The 15,265-nt window shown below is 51.1% G+C and overlaps 1 pseudogene; it reads left to right on the top strand.

Moving 5' to 3' along the window:
* The window catches only part of LOC127918146 (centrosomal protein of 89 kDa-like), a 119,050-nt pseudogene extending 104,500 nt beyond the window's left edge, over positions 1-14,550 (top strand).
* The last annotated feature ends 715 nt before the right edge of the window (positions 14,551-15,265 follow it).

Below are 15,265 nucleotides of genomic sequence, written 5' to 3'. Positions count from 1 at the left end.
CGCACGCACGCACGCACGCACGCACGCACGCACGCACGCACGCACGCACGCACGCACGCACGCACGCAACGCACGCACGCACGCACGCACGCACGCACGCACGCACGTACACACTGTACACACACACACACACACACACACACACACACACACACACACACACACACACACACACACACACACACACACACACACACACACACACACACACACACACACACACACACACACACACACACACACACACACACACACACACACACACTGAACAGACATCCCTGAACACTGCCTAGTTCTGTACCGTTCACCAGGAAGCACACAGCAGCTCACTGATTCCCATGGCAACTGGAAAGGGTTCCTTCTAACGTGCAGATGATGAATATCGAATACAGTGATTGGTCCGTTCAGCCCCAGTAGTATCCCCTGTCCCTCTTTCCACTCCCCTGTCCCCTCTCCACTCCCTGTCCCTCTTTCCACTCCCCTGTCCCCCTCTCCCATCCCCTGTCCCTCTTTTCACTCCCCTGTCCCCTCTCCACTTCCTTGTCCCTCTTTCCACTCCCCTGTCCCCTCTCCACTCCCTGTCCCTCTTTCCACTCCCTCTTTCCACTCCCCTGTCCCCCTCTCCCATCCCCTGTCCCTCTTTTCACTCCCCTGTCCCCTCTCCACTCCTCTGTCCCTCTTTCCACTCCTCTGTCCCTCTTTCCACTCCCCCTGTCCCCTCTCAACTCCCCTGTCCCTCTTTCCCACCTCTTCTGTCCCTCTTTCCACTCCACTGTCCCCCTCCCCATCCCCTGTCTCTCTTTCCACTCCCATGTCCCTCTCTCCACTCCCCTGTCCCTCTTTCCACTCCCCTGTCCCTCTCTCCACTCCCCTGTCCCTCTTTCCACTCCTCTTTCCACTCCCCTGTCCCTCTTTCCACTCCCTGTCCCTCTTTCCACTCCCTCTTTCCACTCCCCTGTCCCTTTCTCCCATCCCCTGTCCCTCTCTCCACTCCCCTGTCCCTCTCTCCACTCCCCTGTCCCTCTCTCCACTCCCCTGTCCCTCTTTCACTCCCCTGTCCCTCTCTCCCATCCCCTGTCCCTCTTTCCACTCCCCTGTCCCTCTCTCCACTTCCCTGTCCCTTTTCCATCCCCTGTCCCTCTTTCCACTCCCCTGTCCCTCTCTCCCATCCCCTGTCCCTCTCTCCACTCCCCTGTCCCTCTCTCCCACTCCCCTGTCCCTCTTTCCACTCGCCTTTCCACTCCCCTGTCCCTCTTTCCACTCCCCTGTCCCTCTCTCCACTCCCCTGTCCCTCTTTCCACTCCCTCTCTCCACTCCCCTGTCCCTCTTTCCACTCCCTCTCTCCACTCCCTGTCCCTCTTTCCACTCCCCCTCTCTCCACTCCCCTGTCCCTCTTTCCACTCCCTCTTTCCACTCCCTGTCCCTCTCTCCACTCCCTGTCCCTCTTTCCACTCCCTCTTTCCACTTCCCTGTCCCTCTTTCCACTCCCTTTCCACTTCCCTGTCCCTCTCTCCACTCCCCTGTCCCTCTTTCCATTCCCCTGTCCCTCTTTCCACTCCCCTGTCCCTCTCTCCACTCCCCTGTCCCTCTCTCCACTCCCTCTCTCCACTCCCCTGTCCCTCTTTCCATTCCCCTGTCCCTCTTTCCACTCCCCTGTCCCTCTCTCCACTCCCCTGTCCCTCTCTCCACTCCCTCTTTCCATTCCCCTGTCCCTCTTTCCATTCCCTGTCCCTCTTTCCACTCCCTCTCTCCACTCCCCTGTCCCTCTTTCCACTCCCTCTTTCCACTCCCTGTCCCTCTCTCCACTCCCCTGTCCCTCTTTCCACTCCCTCTCTCCACTCCCCTGTCCCTCTTTCCACTCCCTCTTTCCACTTCCCTGTTCCTCTTTCCCCCCCTGTCCCTCTCTCCACTCCCTCTTTCCACTTCCCTGTCCCTCTTTCCACTCCCCTGTCCCTCTTTCCACTCCCTCTCTCCACTCCCCTGTCCCTTTTCCACCCCCTGTTCCTCTCTCCACTCCCCTGTCCCTCTTTCCACTCCCTGTCCCTCTTTCCACCCCCTGTCCCCTTTCCACTCCCCTGTCCCTCTCTCCACTCCCCTGTCCCTCTTTCCACTCCCCTGTCCCTCTTTCCACTCCCTCTCTCCACTCCCCTGTCCCTCTTTCCACTCCCCTGTCCCTCTTTCCACTCCCTCTCTCCCATCCCCTGTCCCTCTTTCCACTCCCCCTGTCCCTCTCTCCACTCCCCTGTCCCTCTTTCCACTCCCCTGTCCCTCTTTCCACTCCCCCCCCCTGGCCCTCTTTCCACCTCCCCCCTGTCCCTCTTTCTACTCCCCTGTCCCTCTTTCCACTCCCTCTCTCCACTCCCCTGTCCCTCTCTCCACTCCCCTGTCCCTTTTCCATCCCCCTGTCCCTCTCTCCACTCCCCGGTCCCTCTTTCCACTCCCTGTCCCTCTTTCCACTCCCCTGTCCCTCTTTCCACTGCCCTGTCCCTCTTTCCACCCCCTGTCCCCCTTTCCACCCCCTGTCCCCCTTTCCACCCCCTGTCCCCCTTTCCACCCCTCCCCTGTCCCTCTCTCCACTCCCCTGTCCCTCTCTCCACTCCCCTGTCCCTCTTTCCACTCCCTCTCTCTCCACTTCCCTGTCCCTCTTTCCACTTCCCTGTCCCTCTTTCCACTCCCTCTCTCCACTTCCCTGTCCCTCTTTCCACTCCCTTGTCCCTCTTTCCACTCCCCTGTCCCTCTTTCCACTCCCCCTGTCCCTCTTTCCACTCCCCTGTCCCCCTCTCCCATCCCTCGTCCCCTCTCCCATCCCCTGTCCCCTCCTCTCTCCCCTAAGCTGATGAAGATGACGATAAAGGCTCTTTCTCAGTGACGTTCTGTGTTGCCGCGGGTGATTAGGAACGATGAGTCACTCTTAAGTGTGTGACAGAGACAGAGACCAGGTCATGTCACAGGACCACAGGTAGTTAACTAGTGATGACAGCACTAGTCTGTGTGTGTGTGTGTGTGTGTGTGTGTGTGTGTGTGTGTGTGTGTGTGTGTGTGTGTGTGTGTGTGTGTGTGTGTGTGTGTGTGTGTGTGTGTGTGTGTGTGTGTGTGTGTGTGTGTGTGTGAGGCTACAGAGACCAGGTCATGTCACAGGACCACAGGTATTTAACTACTGACGACAGCACTAGTGTGTGTGTGGCTACAGAGACCAGGTCACATCACCAGACCACAGGACAGGGTGGGTGACATGGGTAATTAGCTAATGTGATGGACGTCATGCTGCTGTCTTATCAATATGCCTTCCTATTCCTCCCTCGCAGCCAGACTGGATCAATAGGCCTTCCTATTCCTCCCTCACAGCCAGACTGGATCAATATGCCTTCCTATTCCTCCCTCACAGCCAGACTGGATCAATAGGCCTTCCTATTCCTCCCTCACAGCCAGACTGGATCAATAGGCCTTCCTATTCCTCCCTCACAGCCAGACTGGATCAATAGGCCTTCCTATTCCTCCCTCACAGCCAGACTGGATCAATAGGCCTTCCTATTCCTCCTCCAGCCAGAAAGGGCCAGACTGGACCAATCCCCATGGGTTACACCAACAGCAGCAAGGGGATAGGGGTTTTTCAGCCTCGTTTTCAGCAGCTCAGTCCACTTCAAAAGCCTGGAGTTTCACCCCAGGATGAGGGAGAGGAGGAAAGGATGAGGGAGAGGAGGAAAGGATGAGGGAGAGGAGGAAAGGATGAGGGAGAGGAGGCCTTCCTATTCCTCCCTCAAGACTGAGGAGGAGAAGGAGGAAGATGGAGGGGAAGGAAGGAAGGAAGGAAGGAAGGAAGGAAGGAAGGAAGGAAGGAAGGAAGGAAGGAAGGAAGGAAGGAAGGAAGGAAGGAAGGAAGGAAGGAAGGAGAGGAAGGGAGAGGAGAGGAGGAAAGGAGGAGGAGAAGGAGTGAGGAGGAATGGAGGGGGGAAAGGAAGGAAGAAGGATGGAGGAAGGAAGGAAGGAAGGAAGGAAGGAAGGAAGGAAGGAAGGAAGGAAGGAAGGAAGGAAGGAAGGGAAGGAAGGAAGGAAGGAAGGAAGGAAGGAAGGAAGGAACAAGAACACACTATTTGTGACAGGTCCTTCATTGGTTTTTGTCAGATGAAGGGGAAATGCACTACTATTGACCAAGGAGAAATGCACCCTATTCCCTATGTAGTGCACTACTATTGACCAAGGAGAAATGCACCCTATTCCCTATGTAGTGCACTACTATTGACCAAGGGGAAATGCACCCTATTCCCTATGTAGTGCACTACTATTGACCAAGGAGAAATGCACCCTATTCCCTATGTAGTGCACTACTATTGACCAAGGAGAAATGCACCCTATTCCCTATGTAGTACACTGCTATTGACCAAGGGGAAATGCACCCTATTCCCTATGTAGTGCACTACTATTGACCAAGGAGAAATGCACCCTATTCCCTATGTAGTGCACCACTATTGACCAAGGGGAAATGCACCCTATTCCCTATGTAGTGCACTACTATTGACCAAGGGGAAATGCACCCTATTCCCTATGTAGTGCACTACTATTGACCAAGGGGAAATGCACCCTATTCCCTATGTAGTGCACTACTATTGACCAAGGGGACATGCACCCTATTCCCTTTGTAGTGCACTACTATTGACCAAGGAGAAATGCGCCCTATTCCCTATGTAGTGCACTACTATTGACCAAGGGGAAATGCACCCTATTCCCTATGTAGTGCACTACTATTGATCAAGGGGACATGCACCCTATTCCCTTTGTAGTGCACTACTATTGACCAAGGAGAAATGCGCCCTATTCCCTATGTAGTGCACTACTATTGACCAAGGGGAAATGCACCCTATTCCCTATGTAGTGCACTACTATTGACCAAGGGGAAATGCACCCTATTCCCTATGTAGTGCACTACTATTGACCAAGGAGAAATGCGCCCTATTCCTTATGTAGTGCACTACTATTGACCAAGGAGAAATGCACCCTATTCCCTATGTAGTGCACTACTATTGACCAAGGGGAAATGCACCCTATTCCCTATGTAGTGCACTACTATTGACCAAGGGGAAATGCACCCTATTCCCTATGTAGTGCACTACTATTGACCAAGGGGAAATGTACCCTAGTCCCTATGTAGTGCACTGCTATTGACCAAGGGGAAATGCACCCTATTCCCTATGTAGTGCACTGCTATTGACCAAGGGGAAATGCACCCTATTCCCTATGTAGTGCACTGCTATTGACCAAGGGGAAATGCACCCTATTCCCTATGTAGTGCACTGCTATTGACCAAGGGGAAATGCACCCTATTCCCTATGTAGTGCACTGCTATTGACCAAGGGGAAATGCACCCTATTCCCTATGTAGTGCACTACTATTGACCAAGGTCCACATGTAAAAGGGTGCCATTTGGGATGCACTAATAACAACCCACAGCAGCAATTACCTTCTCTGCTCCAAGAGCTTCACTTCTCTCTCCCTTATTCTCCTCTCTCTTCTTATCTCCCTTATTCTCCTCTCCCTTCTTCTCTCCCTTATTCTCCTCTCCCTTCTTCTCTATCCCTTATTCTCCTCTCCCTTCTTCTCTCCCTCTCTCTCGCTCTCCCTTCTTCTCTCTCTCTCTCTCCCTCTCTCTTCTTCTATCCCTTATTCTCCTCTCCCTTCTTCTCTCTCCTCTCCCTTATTCTCCTCTCCCTTCTTCTCTCCCTCTCTCTCTCCTCTCCCTTCTCCATCCCTTATTCTCCTCTCCCTTCTTCTCTCCCTCTCTCTCCTCTCCCTTCTTCTCTCCCTTATTCTCCTCTCCCTTCTTCTCTCCCTCTCTCTCCTCTCCCTTCTTCTCTCGCTCTCCTCTCCCTCTCTCTCCTCTCCCTTCTTCTCTCTCTCGCTCTCCTCTCCCTCTCTCTCCTCTCCCTTCTTCTCTCGCTCTCCTCTCCCTCTCTCTCCTCTCCCTTCTTCTCTCTCCTCTCCCTTATTCTCCTCTCCCTTCTTCTCTCCCTCTCTCTCTCCTCTCCCTTCTCTATCCCTTATTCTCCTCTCCCTTCTTCTCTCCCTCTCTCTCCTCTCCCTTCTTCTCTCCCTTATTCTCCTCTCCCTTCTTCTCTCCCTCTCTCTCCTCTCCCTTCTTCTCTCGCTCTCCTCTCCCTCTCTCTCCTCTCCCTTCTTCTCTCCCTCTCTCTCGCTCTCCTCTCCCTCTCTCTCGCTCTCCTCTCCCTCTCTCTCCTCTCCCTTCTTCTCTCCTCTCTCTCGCTCTCCTCTCCTCTCTCTCGCTCTCCTCTCCCTCTCTCTCCTCTCCCTTCTTCTCTCGCTCTCCTCTCCCTCTCTCTCCTCTCCCTTCTTCTCTCCCTCTCTCTCCTCTCCCTTCTTCTCTCCCTCTCTCTTCTCTCTCTTTTTCTCCCCCTATCTCTCCTCTCCCTCTCTCTCCTCTCCCTCTCTCCTCTCCTTCTCTCTCCCTCTCTCTCCTCTCCCTTCTTCTCTCGCTCTCCTCTCCCTCTCTCTCCTCTCCCTTCTTCTCTCCCTCTCTCTCCTCTCCCTTCTTCTCTCCCTCTCTCTCCACTCCCTTCTTCTCTCCCTCTCTCTTCTCTCTCTTTTTCTCCCCCTATCTCTCCTCTCCCTCTCTCTCCTCTCCTTCTCTCTCCCTCTCTCCTCTCCCTCTCTCTTCTCTCCCTCTCTCTCCCTTTCCTCTTCCCCACGCTATCCCTCCTCTCCCTCTTCCCTTCTCTCCATTTCTCTCCTTTCCTTTCCTCTCTCTTCTCTCCCTCTCTCTCCTCTCCTCTTCTCCTCTCGATCCCTCTCTCCCTCTCTCCCTCTCTCTCCCTTTCCTCTTCCCCACGCTATCCCTCCTCTCCCTTCTCTCCATTTCTCTCCTCTCCTTTCCTCTCTCTTCTCCCTTTCTCTCCCTGTGGTGCTGTGACATAATGTCTGGTTCCTGGGCCCACTTTGGTGCTGAGACGTAAGGCCTGGTTACTGGGTCCACTAATATAATGTACTTTAGGGTGTGTTGACTCACTCATCAGTATTGCCTCTGAGATTCTGTGATATTTTGCCCTTTGTGTCTGAATCGCCTTAGTGTCTGAATCGTCTTAGTGTCTGAATCGCCTTAGTGTCTGAATCGCCTTAGTGCCTGAATCATCTTAGTGCCTGAATCATTTTAGTGCCTGAATCGTCTTAGTGTCTGAATCGTCTTAGTGTCTGAATCGTCTTAGTGCCTGAATCGTCTTAGTGCCTGAATCGTCTTAGTGTCTGAATCGTCTTAGTGCCTGAATCGTCTTAGTGCCTGAATCGTCTTAGTGCCTGAATCGCCTTAGTGTCTGAATCGTCTTAGTGTCTGAATCGTCTTAGTGTCTGAATCGTCTTAGTGCCTGAATCGTCTTAGTGTCTGAATCGTCTTAGTGTCTGAATCGTCTTAGTGCCTGAATCGTCTTAGTGTCTGAATCGTCTTAGTGCCTGAATCGTCTTAGTGTCTGAATCGTCTTAGTGTCTGAATCGTCTTAGTGTCTGAATCGTCTTAGTGCCTGAATCGTCTTAGTGCCTGAATCGTCTTAGTGCCTGAATTGTCTTAGTGCCTGAATCGCCTTAGTGTCTGAATCGTCTTAGTGTCTGAATCGTCTTAGTGCCTGAATCGCCTTAGTGTCTGAATCGTCTTAGTGTCTGAATCGTCTTAGTGTCTGAATCGTCTTAGTGTCTGAATCGTCTTAGTGTCTGAATCGAAGGTTTGAATATGCAGGTTTTGTCTGTTTTCTGTGATAATGATTTTTCACCAATGGGAACATTATTTTGTGTGACTGTTCGTATCTGTCTCTCAACTGTCAATAAAATGATAGATAAAACGTTCTCACACTCTCTCTCTTCCTCTTCCTCTCTCTTCTCTCGCTCTCAATTCAATTAATTCTCTCTCTCTCCTCCAGAGAGGTGGAAGGTGAGTTGGAGGTGGTGTGGGTGGCAGCGACCAGAGAGAACCAAAGAATTAGAGAGACCCTCCAGGACTCCAGCCCATCTCTCACTTCCCTCAGCCCAGCCAGAGTGCACCATGGCAGGGGTCTGAGCGATGGACCCTCCCCCAGCTGGCTCTCCCACCCCCAGGATGAGGTGTGCTACCCCCCGTCCGCACCCTGACAGCTCTGGCCCTCCTCCCTGCATCTCCTCTCCCCAGACCGGCGGCCGGCCCGGCCTCCACCACAGCCCTATGTTCGAGTCTGACTCGGACCAGCACCAGAACCCCTCCTCAGATGAGAGCGAGAAGAACGGCATGGACTTCTATTCTTAGTGTCCTTTTTTGTATTGGTCTTAGGGAAGACAAGTAGCCTGGTCCCAGATCTGTTTTAGTAGCCTGGTCGCAGATCTGTTTAGTAGCCTGGTCCCTGATCTGTTTAGTAGCCTGGTGCAGATCTGTTTAGTAGCCTGGTCCCTGATCTGTTTTAGTAGCCTGGTCCCATATCTGTTTTAGTAGCCTGGTCCCAGATCTGTTTTAGTAGCCTGGTCCCAGATCTGTTTTAGTAGCCTGGTCCCAGATCTGTTTTAGTAGCCTGGTCCCTGATCTGTTTCAGTAGCCTGGTCCCAGATCTGTTTAGTAGCCTGGTCCCAGATCTGTTTTAGTAGCCTGGTCCCAGATCTGTTTTAGTAGCCTGGTCCCAGATCTGTTTTAGTAGCCTGGTCCCTGATCTGTTTCAGTAGCCTGGTCCCAGATCTGTTTTAGTAGCCTGGTCCTGTTTAGTAGCCTGGTCCCAGATCTGTTTTAGTAGCCTGGTCCCAGATCTGTTTTAGTAGCCTGGTCCCTGATCTGTTTAGTAGCCTGGTCCCTGATCTGTTTTAGTAGCCTGGTCCCAGATCTGTTTTAGTAGCCTGGTCCCAGATCTGTTTAGTAGCCTGGTCCCTGATCTGTTTTAGTAGCCTGGTCCCAGATCTGTTTTAGTAGCCTGGTCCCAGATCTGTTTTAGTAGCCTGGTCCCAGATCTGTTTTAGTAGCCTGTTTTAGTAGCCTGGTCCCTGATCTGTTTAGTAGCCTGGTCCCTGATCTGTTTTAGTAGCCTGGTCCCAGATCTGTTTTAGTAGCCTGGTCCCTGATCTGTTTAGTAGCCTGGTCGCAGATCTGTTTTAGTAGCCTGGTCCCAGATCTGTTTTTAGTAGCCTGGTCTCTGATCTGTTTTAGTAGCCTGGTCCCAGATCTGTTTTTAGTAGCCTGGTCCCTGATCTGTTTTAGTAGCCTGGTCCCAGATCTGTTTTAGTAGCCTGGTCCCTGATCTGTTTTAGTAGCCTGGTCCCAGATCTGTTTTAGTAGCCTGGTCCCAGATCTGTTTTAGTAGCCTGGTCCCAGATCTGTTTTAGTAGCCTGGTCCCAGATCTGTTTTAGTAGCCTGGTCCCAGATCTGTTTTAGTAGCCTGGTCCCAGATCTGTTTTAGTAGCCTGGTCCCAGATCTGTTTTAGTAGCCTGGTCCCTGATCTGTTTTAGTAGCCTGGTCCCAGATCTGTTTTAGTAGCCTGGTCCCAGATCTGTTTTAGTAGCCTGGTCCCAGATCTGTTTTTAGTAGCCTGGTCCCAGATCTGTTTTAGTAGCCTGGTCCCAGATCTGTTTTAGTAGCCTGGTCCCAGATCTGTTTTAGTAGCCTGGTCCCAGATCTGTTTTAGTAGCCTGGTCCCTGATCTGTTTAGTAGCCTGGTCCCAGATCTGTTTTAGTAGCCTGGTCCCAGATCTGTTTAGTAGCCTGGTCCCAGATCTGTTTTAGTAGCCTGGTCCCAGATCTGTTTTAGTAGCCTGGTCCCAGATCTGTTTTAGTAGCCTGGTCCCAGATCTGTTTTAGTAGCCTGGTCCCTGATCTGTTTTAGTAGCCTGGTCCCAGATCTGTTTTAGTAGCCTGGTCCCAGATCTGTTTTAGTAGCCTGGTCCCAGATCTGTTTTAGTAGCCTGGTCCCAGATCTGTTTTAGTAGCCTGATTTAGTAGCCTGGTCCCAGATCTGTTTTAGTAGCCTGGTCCCAGATCTGTTTTAGTAGCCTGGTCCCAGATCTGTTTTAGTAGCCTGGTCCCTGATCTGTTTTAGTAGCCTGGTCCCAGATCTGTTTTAGTAGCCTGTTTTAGTAGCCTGGTCCCAGATCTGTTTTAGTAGCCTGGTCCCAGATCTGTTTCTGCTCTTGCTAACTCTATTGTTCATTGTCAAGCCAAACATGACATGACAATTCCATAAAGAGTTGGCAGGAGAGTAGAACCACCCTGACACCAGGGTAGAAGACGAGGTCTGTTTTGGTCAGACGAGAACCACCCTGACACCAGGCTAGAAGACTAGGTCTGTTTTGGTCAGGCTAGAACCACCCTGACACCAGGCTAGAACCACCCTGACACCAGGCTGGAAGACTATGTCTGTTTTGGTCAGACTAGAACCACCCTGACACCAGGCTGGAAGACTAGGTCTGTATTGGTCAGACGAGAACCACCCTGACACCAGGCTAGAAGACTAGGTCTGTTTTGGTCAGACGAGAACCACCCTGACACCAGGCTAGAAGACTAGGTCTCCAGCCCATCTCTCACTTCCCTCAGCCCAGCCAGAGTGCACCATGGCAGGGGTCTGAGCGATGGACCCTCCCCCAGCTGGCTCTCCCACCCCCAGGATGAGGTGTGCTACCCCCGTCCGCACCCTGACAGCTCTGGCCCTCCTCCCTGCATCTCCTCTCCCCAGACCGGCGGCCGGCCCGGCCTCCACCACAGCCCTATGTTCGAGTCTGACTCGGACCAGCACCAGAACCCCTCCTCAGATGAGAGCGAGAAGAACGGCATGGACTTCTATTCTTAGTGTCCTTTTTTGTATTGGTCTTAGGGAAGACAAGTAGCCTGGTCCCAGATCTGTTTTAGTAGCCTGGTCGCAGATCTGTTTAGTAGCCTGGTCCCTGATCTGTTTTAGTAGCCTGGTCCCATATCTGTTTTAGTAGCCTGGTCCCAGATCTGTTTTAGTAGCCTGGTCCCAGATCTGTTTTAGTAGCCTGGTCCCAGATCTGTTTTAGTAGCCTGGTCCCAGATCTGTTTTAGTAGCCTGGTCCCAGATCTGTTTTAGTAGCCTGGTCCCTGATCTGTTTCAGTAGCCTGGTCCCAGATCTGTTTTAGTAGCCTGGTCCCAGATCTGTTTTAGTAGCCTGGTCCCAGATCTGTTTTAGTAGCCTGGTCCCAGATCTGTTTTAGTAGCCTGGTCCCAGATCTGTTTTAGTAGCCTGGTCCCTGATCTGTTTCAGTAGCCTGGTCCCAGATCTGTTTTAGTAGCCTGGTCGCAGATCTGTTTAGTAGCCTGGTCCCAGATCTGTTTTAGTAGCCTGGTCCCAGATCTGTTTTAGTAGCCTGGTCCCTGATCTGTTTAGTAGCCTGGTCCCTGATCTGTTTTAGTAGCCTGGTCCCAGATCTGTTTTAGTAGCCTGGTCGCAGATCTGTTTAGTAGCCTGGTCCCTGATCTGTTTTAGTAGCCTGGTCCCAGATCTGTTTTAGTAGCCTGGTCCCAGATCTGTTTTAGTAGCCTGGTCCCAGATCTGTTTTAGTAGCCTGTTTTAGTAGCCTGGTCCCTGATCTGTTTAGTAGCCTGGTCCCTGATCTGTTTTAGTAGCCTGGTCCCAGATCTGTTTTAGTAGCCTGGTCCCTGATCTGTTTAGTAGCCTGGTCGCAGATCTGTTTTAGTAGCCTGGTCCCAGATCTGTTTTTAGTAGCCTGGTCTCTGATCTGTTTTAGTAGCCTGGTCCCAGATCTGTTTTTAGTAGCCTGGTCCCTGATCTGTTTTAGTAGCCTGGTCCCAGATCTGTTTTAGTAGCCTGGTCTCTGATCTGTTTTAGTAGCCTGGTCCCAGATCTGTTTTAGTAGCCTGGTCCCAGATCTGTTTTTAGTAGCCTGGTCCCTGATCTGTTTTAGTAGCCTGGTCCCAGATCTGTTTTAGTAGCCTGGTCCCAGATCTGTTTTAGTAGCCTGGTCCCAGATCTGTTTTTAGTAGCCTGGTCCCAGATCTGTTTTAGTAGCCTGGTCCCAGATCTGTTTTAGTAGCCTGGTCCCAGATCTGTTTAAGTAGCCTGGTCCCAGATCTGTTTTAGTAGCCTGGTCCCTGATCTGTTTAGTAGCCTGGTCGCAGATCTGTTTTAGTAGCCTGGTCCCAGATCTGTTTAGTAGCCTGGTCCCAGATCTGTTTTAGTAGCCTGGTCCCAGATCTGTTTTAGTAGCCTGGTCCCAGATCTGTTTTAGTAGCCTGGTCCCAGATCTGTTTTAGTAGCCTGGTCCCTGATCTGTTTTAGTAGCCTGGTCCCAGATCTGTTTCAGTAGCCTGGTCCCAGATCTGTTTTAGTAGCCTGGTCCCAGATCTGTTTTAGTAGCCTGGTCCCAGATCTGTTTTAGTAGCCTGTTTTAGTAGCCTGGTTCCAGATCTGTTTTAGTAACCTGGTCCTTGGTCTGTTTTAGTGATCTGTTTTAGTAGCCTGGTCCCAGATCTGTTTTAGTAGCCTGGTCCTTGGTCTGTTTTAGTAGCCTGATTTAGTAGCCTGGTCCCAGATCTGTTTCTGCTCTTGCTAACTCCATTGTTCATTGTCAAGCCAAACATGACATGACAATTCCATAAAGAGTTGGCAGGAGAGTAGAACCACCCTGACACCAGGGTAGAAGACGAGGTCTGTTTTGGTCAGACGAGAACCACCCTGACACCAGGCTAGAAGACTAGGTCTGTTTTGGTCAGGCTAGAACCACCCTGACACCAGGCTAGAACCACCCTGACACCAGGCTGGAAGACTATGTCTGTTTTGGTCAGACTAGAACCACCCTGACACCAGGCTAGAAGACCAGGTCTGTATTGGTCAGACTAGAACCACCCTGACACCAGGCTGGAAGACTAGGTCTGTTTTGGTCAGACGAGAACCACCCTGACACCAGGCTAGAAGACTAGGTCTGTTTTGGTCAGACTAGAACCACCCTGACACCAGGCTTGAAGACTAGGTCTGTTTTGGTCAGACTAGAACCACCCTGACACCAGGCTAGAAGACTAGGTCTGTTTTGGTCAGACGAGAACCACCCTGACACCAGGCTAGAAGACTAGGTCTGTTTTGGTCAGACTAGAACCACCCTGACACCAGGCGAGAAGACTAGGTCTGTTTTGGTCAGACTAGAACCACCCTGACACCAGGCTTGAAGACTAGGTCTGTTTTGGTCAGACTAGAACCACCCTGACACCAGGCTAGAAGACTAGGTCTGTTTTGGTCAGACTAGAACCACCCTGACACCAGACTAGAACCACCCTGACACCAGGCTAGAAGACTAGGTCTGTTTTGGTCAGACTAGAACCACCCTGACACCAGGCGAGAAGACTAGGTCTGTTTTGGTCAGACTAGAACCACCCTGACACCAGGCGAGAAGACCAGGTCTGTTTTGGTCAGACTAGAACCACCCTGACACCAGGGTAGAAGACGAGGTCTGTTTTGGTCAGACGAGAACCACCCTGACACCAGGCTAGAAGACGAGGTCTGTTTTGGTCAGACGAGAACCACCCTGACACCAGGCTAGAAGACTAGGTCTGTTTTGGTCAGACTAGAACCACCCTGACACCAGGCTAGAAGACTAGGTCTGTTTTGGTCAGACGAGAACCACCCTGACACCAGGCTAGAAGACTAGGTCTGTTTTGGTCAGACTAGAACCACCCTGACACCAGGCTTGAAGACTAGGTCTGTTTTGGTCAGACTAGAACCACCCTGACACCAGGCTTGAAGACGAGGTCTGTTTTGGTCAGACGAGAACCACCCTGACACCAGGCTAGAAGACTAGGTCTGTTTTGGTCAGACTAGAACCACCCTGACACCAGGCTGGAAGACTAGGTCTGTTTTGGTCAGACTAGAACCACCCTGACACCAGGCTAGAAGACTAGGTCTGTTTTGGTCAGACTAGAACCACCCTGACACCAGGCTAGAAGACTAGGTCTGTTTTGGTCAGACTAGAACCACCCTGACACCAGACTAGAACCACCCTGACACCAGGCTAGAAGACTAGGTCTGTTTTGGTCAGACTAGAACCACCCTGACACCAGGCTAGAAGACTAGGTCTGTTTTGGTCAGACTAGAACCACCCTGACACCAGACTAGAACCACCCTGACACCAGGCTAGAAGACCAGGTCTGTATTGATCAGACTAGAACCACCCTGACACCAGGCTAGAACCACCCTGACACCAGGTCTGTATTGGTCAGACTAGAACCACCCTGACACCAGACTAGAACCACCCTGACACCAGGCTTGAAGACCAGGTCTGTTTTGGTCAGACTGTTCAAACATTTACCAAGGCATTAATTAACTTGATTTACACAGTTAAAAACTAAGTAGTTTATTTACAAAAGCTCAATTTTGAATGTTGTATTGATCTTTGTGTTATTGATTAGATTTGATACGTATGACTGACTATGTGTCTCAATCAAACTGTTTTACTGTGTGTCTATTAGCCAATTTAGCTTTAAAAACATTCTATTGAAGTAACAACCAACTTCATTTGTGTTACAGTAATGATTGTATGTCACAATCTAGCTCTTTACGAATAAATGTTTTCTTCTGTTCACCACTGCCCTCTTGTTCATCCATTTAACCACAATTACCAGGGCTGTGTCCCAAATGACCCCTAGTCCCGAGGTAGTTAACTACAACCAGGACCCATAGTGAATAGGTAGTTAACTACAACCAGGACCCATAGTGAATAGGGTACCCTAGGTAGTTAACTACGACCAGGACCCATAGTGAATGGGGATCCCTAGGTAGTTAACTACCAGGCCCATAGTGAATAGGGATTCCTAGGTAGTTAACTACGACCTGGACCCATAGTGAATAGGGTACCCTAGGTAGTTAACTACGACCAGGACCCATAGTGAATGGGGTACCCTAGGTAGTTAACTACCACCAGGACCCATAGTGAATAGGGTACCCTAGGTAGTTAACTGAACAGGACCCATAGTGAATAGGGTACCCTAGGTAGTTAACTATGACCAGGACCCACAGTGAATAGGTAGTTAACTACGACCTGGACCCATAGTGAATAGGGTACCCTAGGTAGTTAACTACGAACAGGACCCATAGTGAATAGGGTACCCTAGGTAGTTAACTACGACCTGGACCCATAGTGAATAGGGTACCTAGGTAGTTAACTACGACCAGGACCCATAGTGAATAGGGTACCTAGGTAGTTAACTACGAACAGGACCCATAGTGAATAGGGTACCCTAGGTAGTTAACTATGACCAGGACCCACAGTGAATAGGTAGTTAACTACGTCCAGGACC

This window comes from Oncorhynchus keta, unplaced genomic scaffold, assembly GCF_023373465.1.
Source record: "Oncorhynchus keta strain PuntledgeMale-10-30-2019 unplaced genomic scaffold, Oket_V2 Un_contig_13387_pilon_pilon, whole genome shotgun sequence".
In the NCBI taxonomy this organism is placed as follows: Eukaryota; Metazoa; Chordata; class Actinopteri; order Salmoniformes; family Salmonidae; genus Oncorhynchus; species Oncorhynchus keta.
This window is presented reverse-complemented; position numbering and strand designations above follow the sequence as displayed.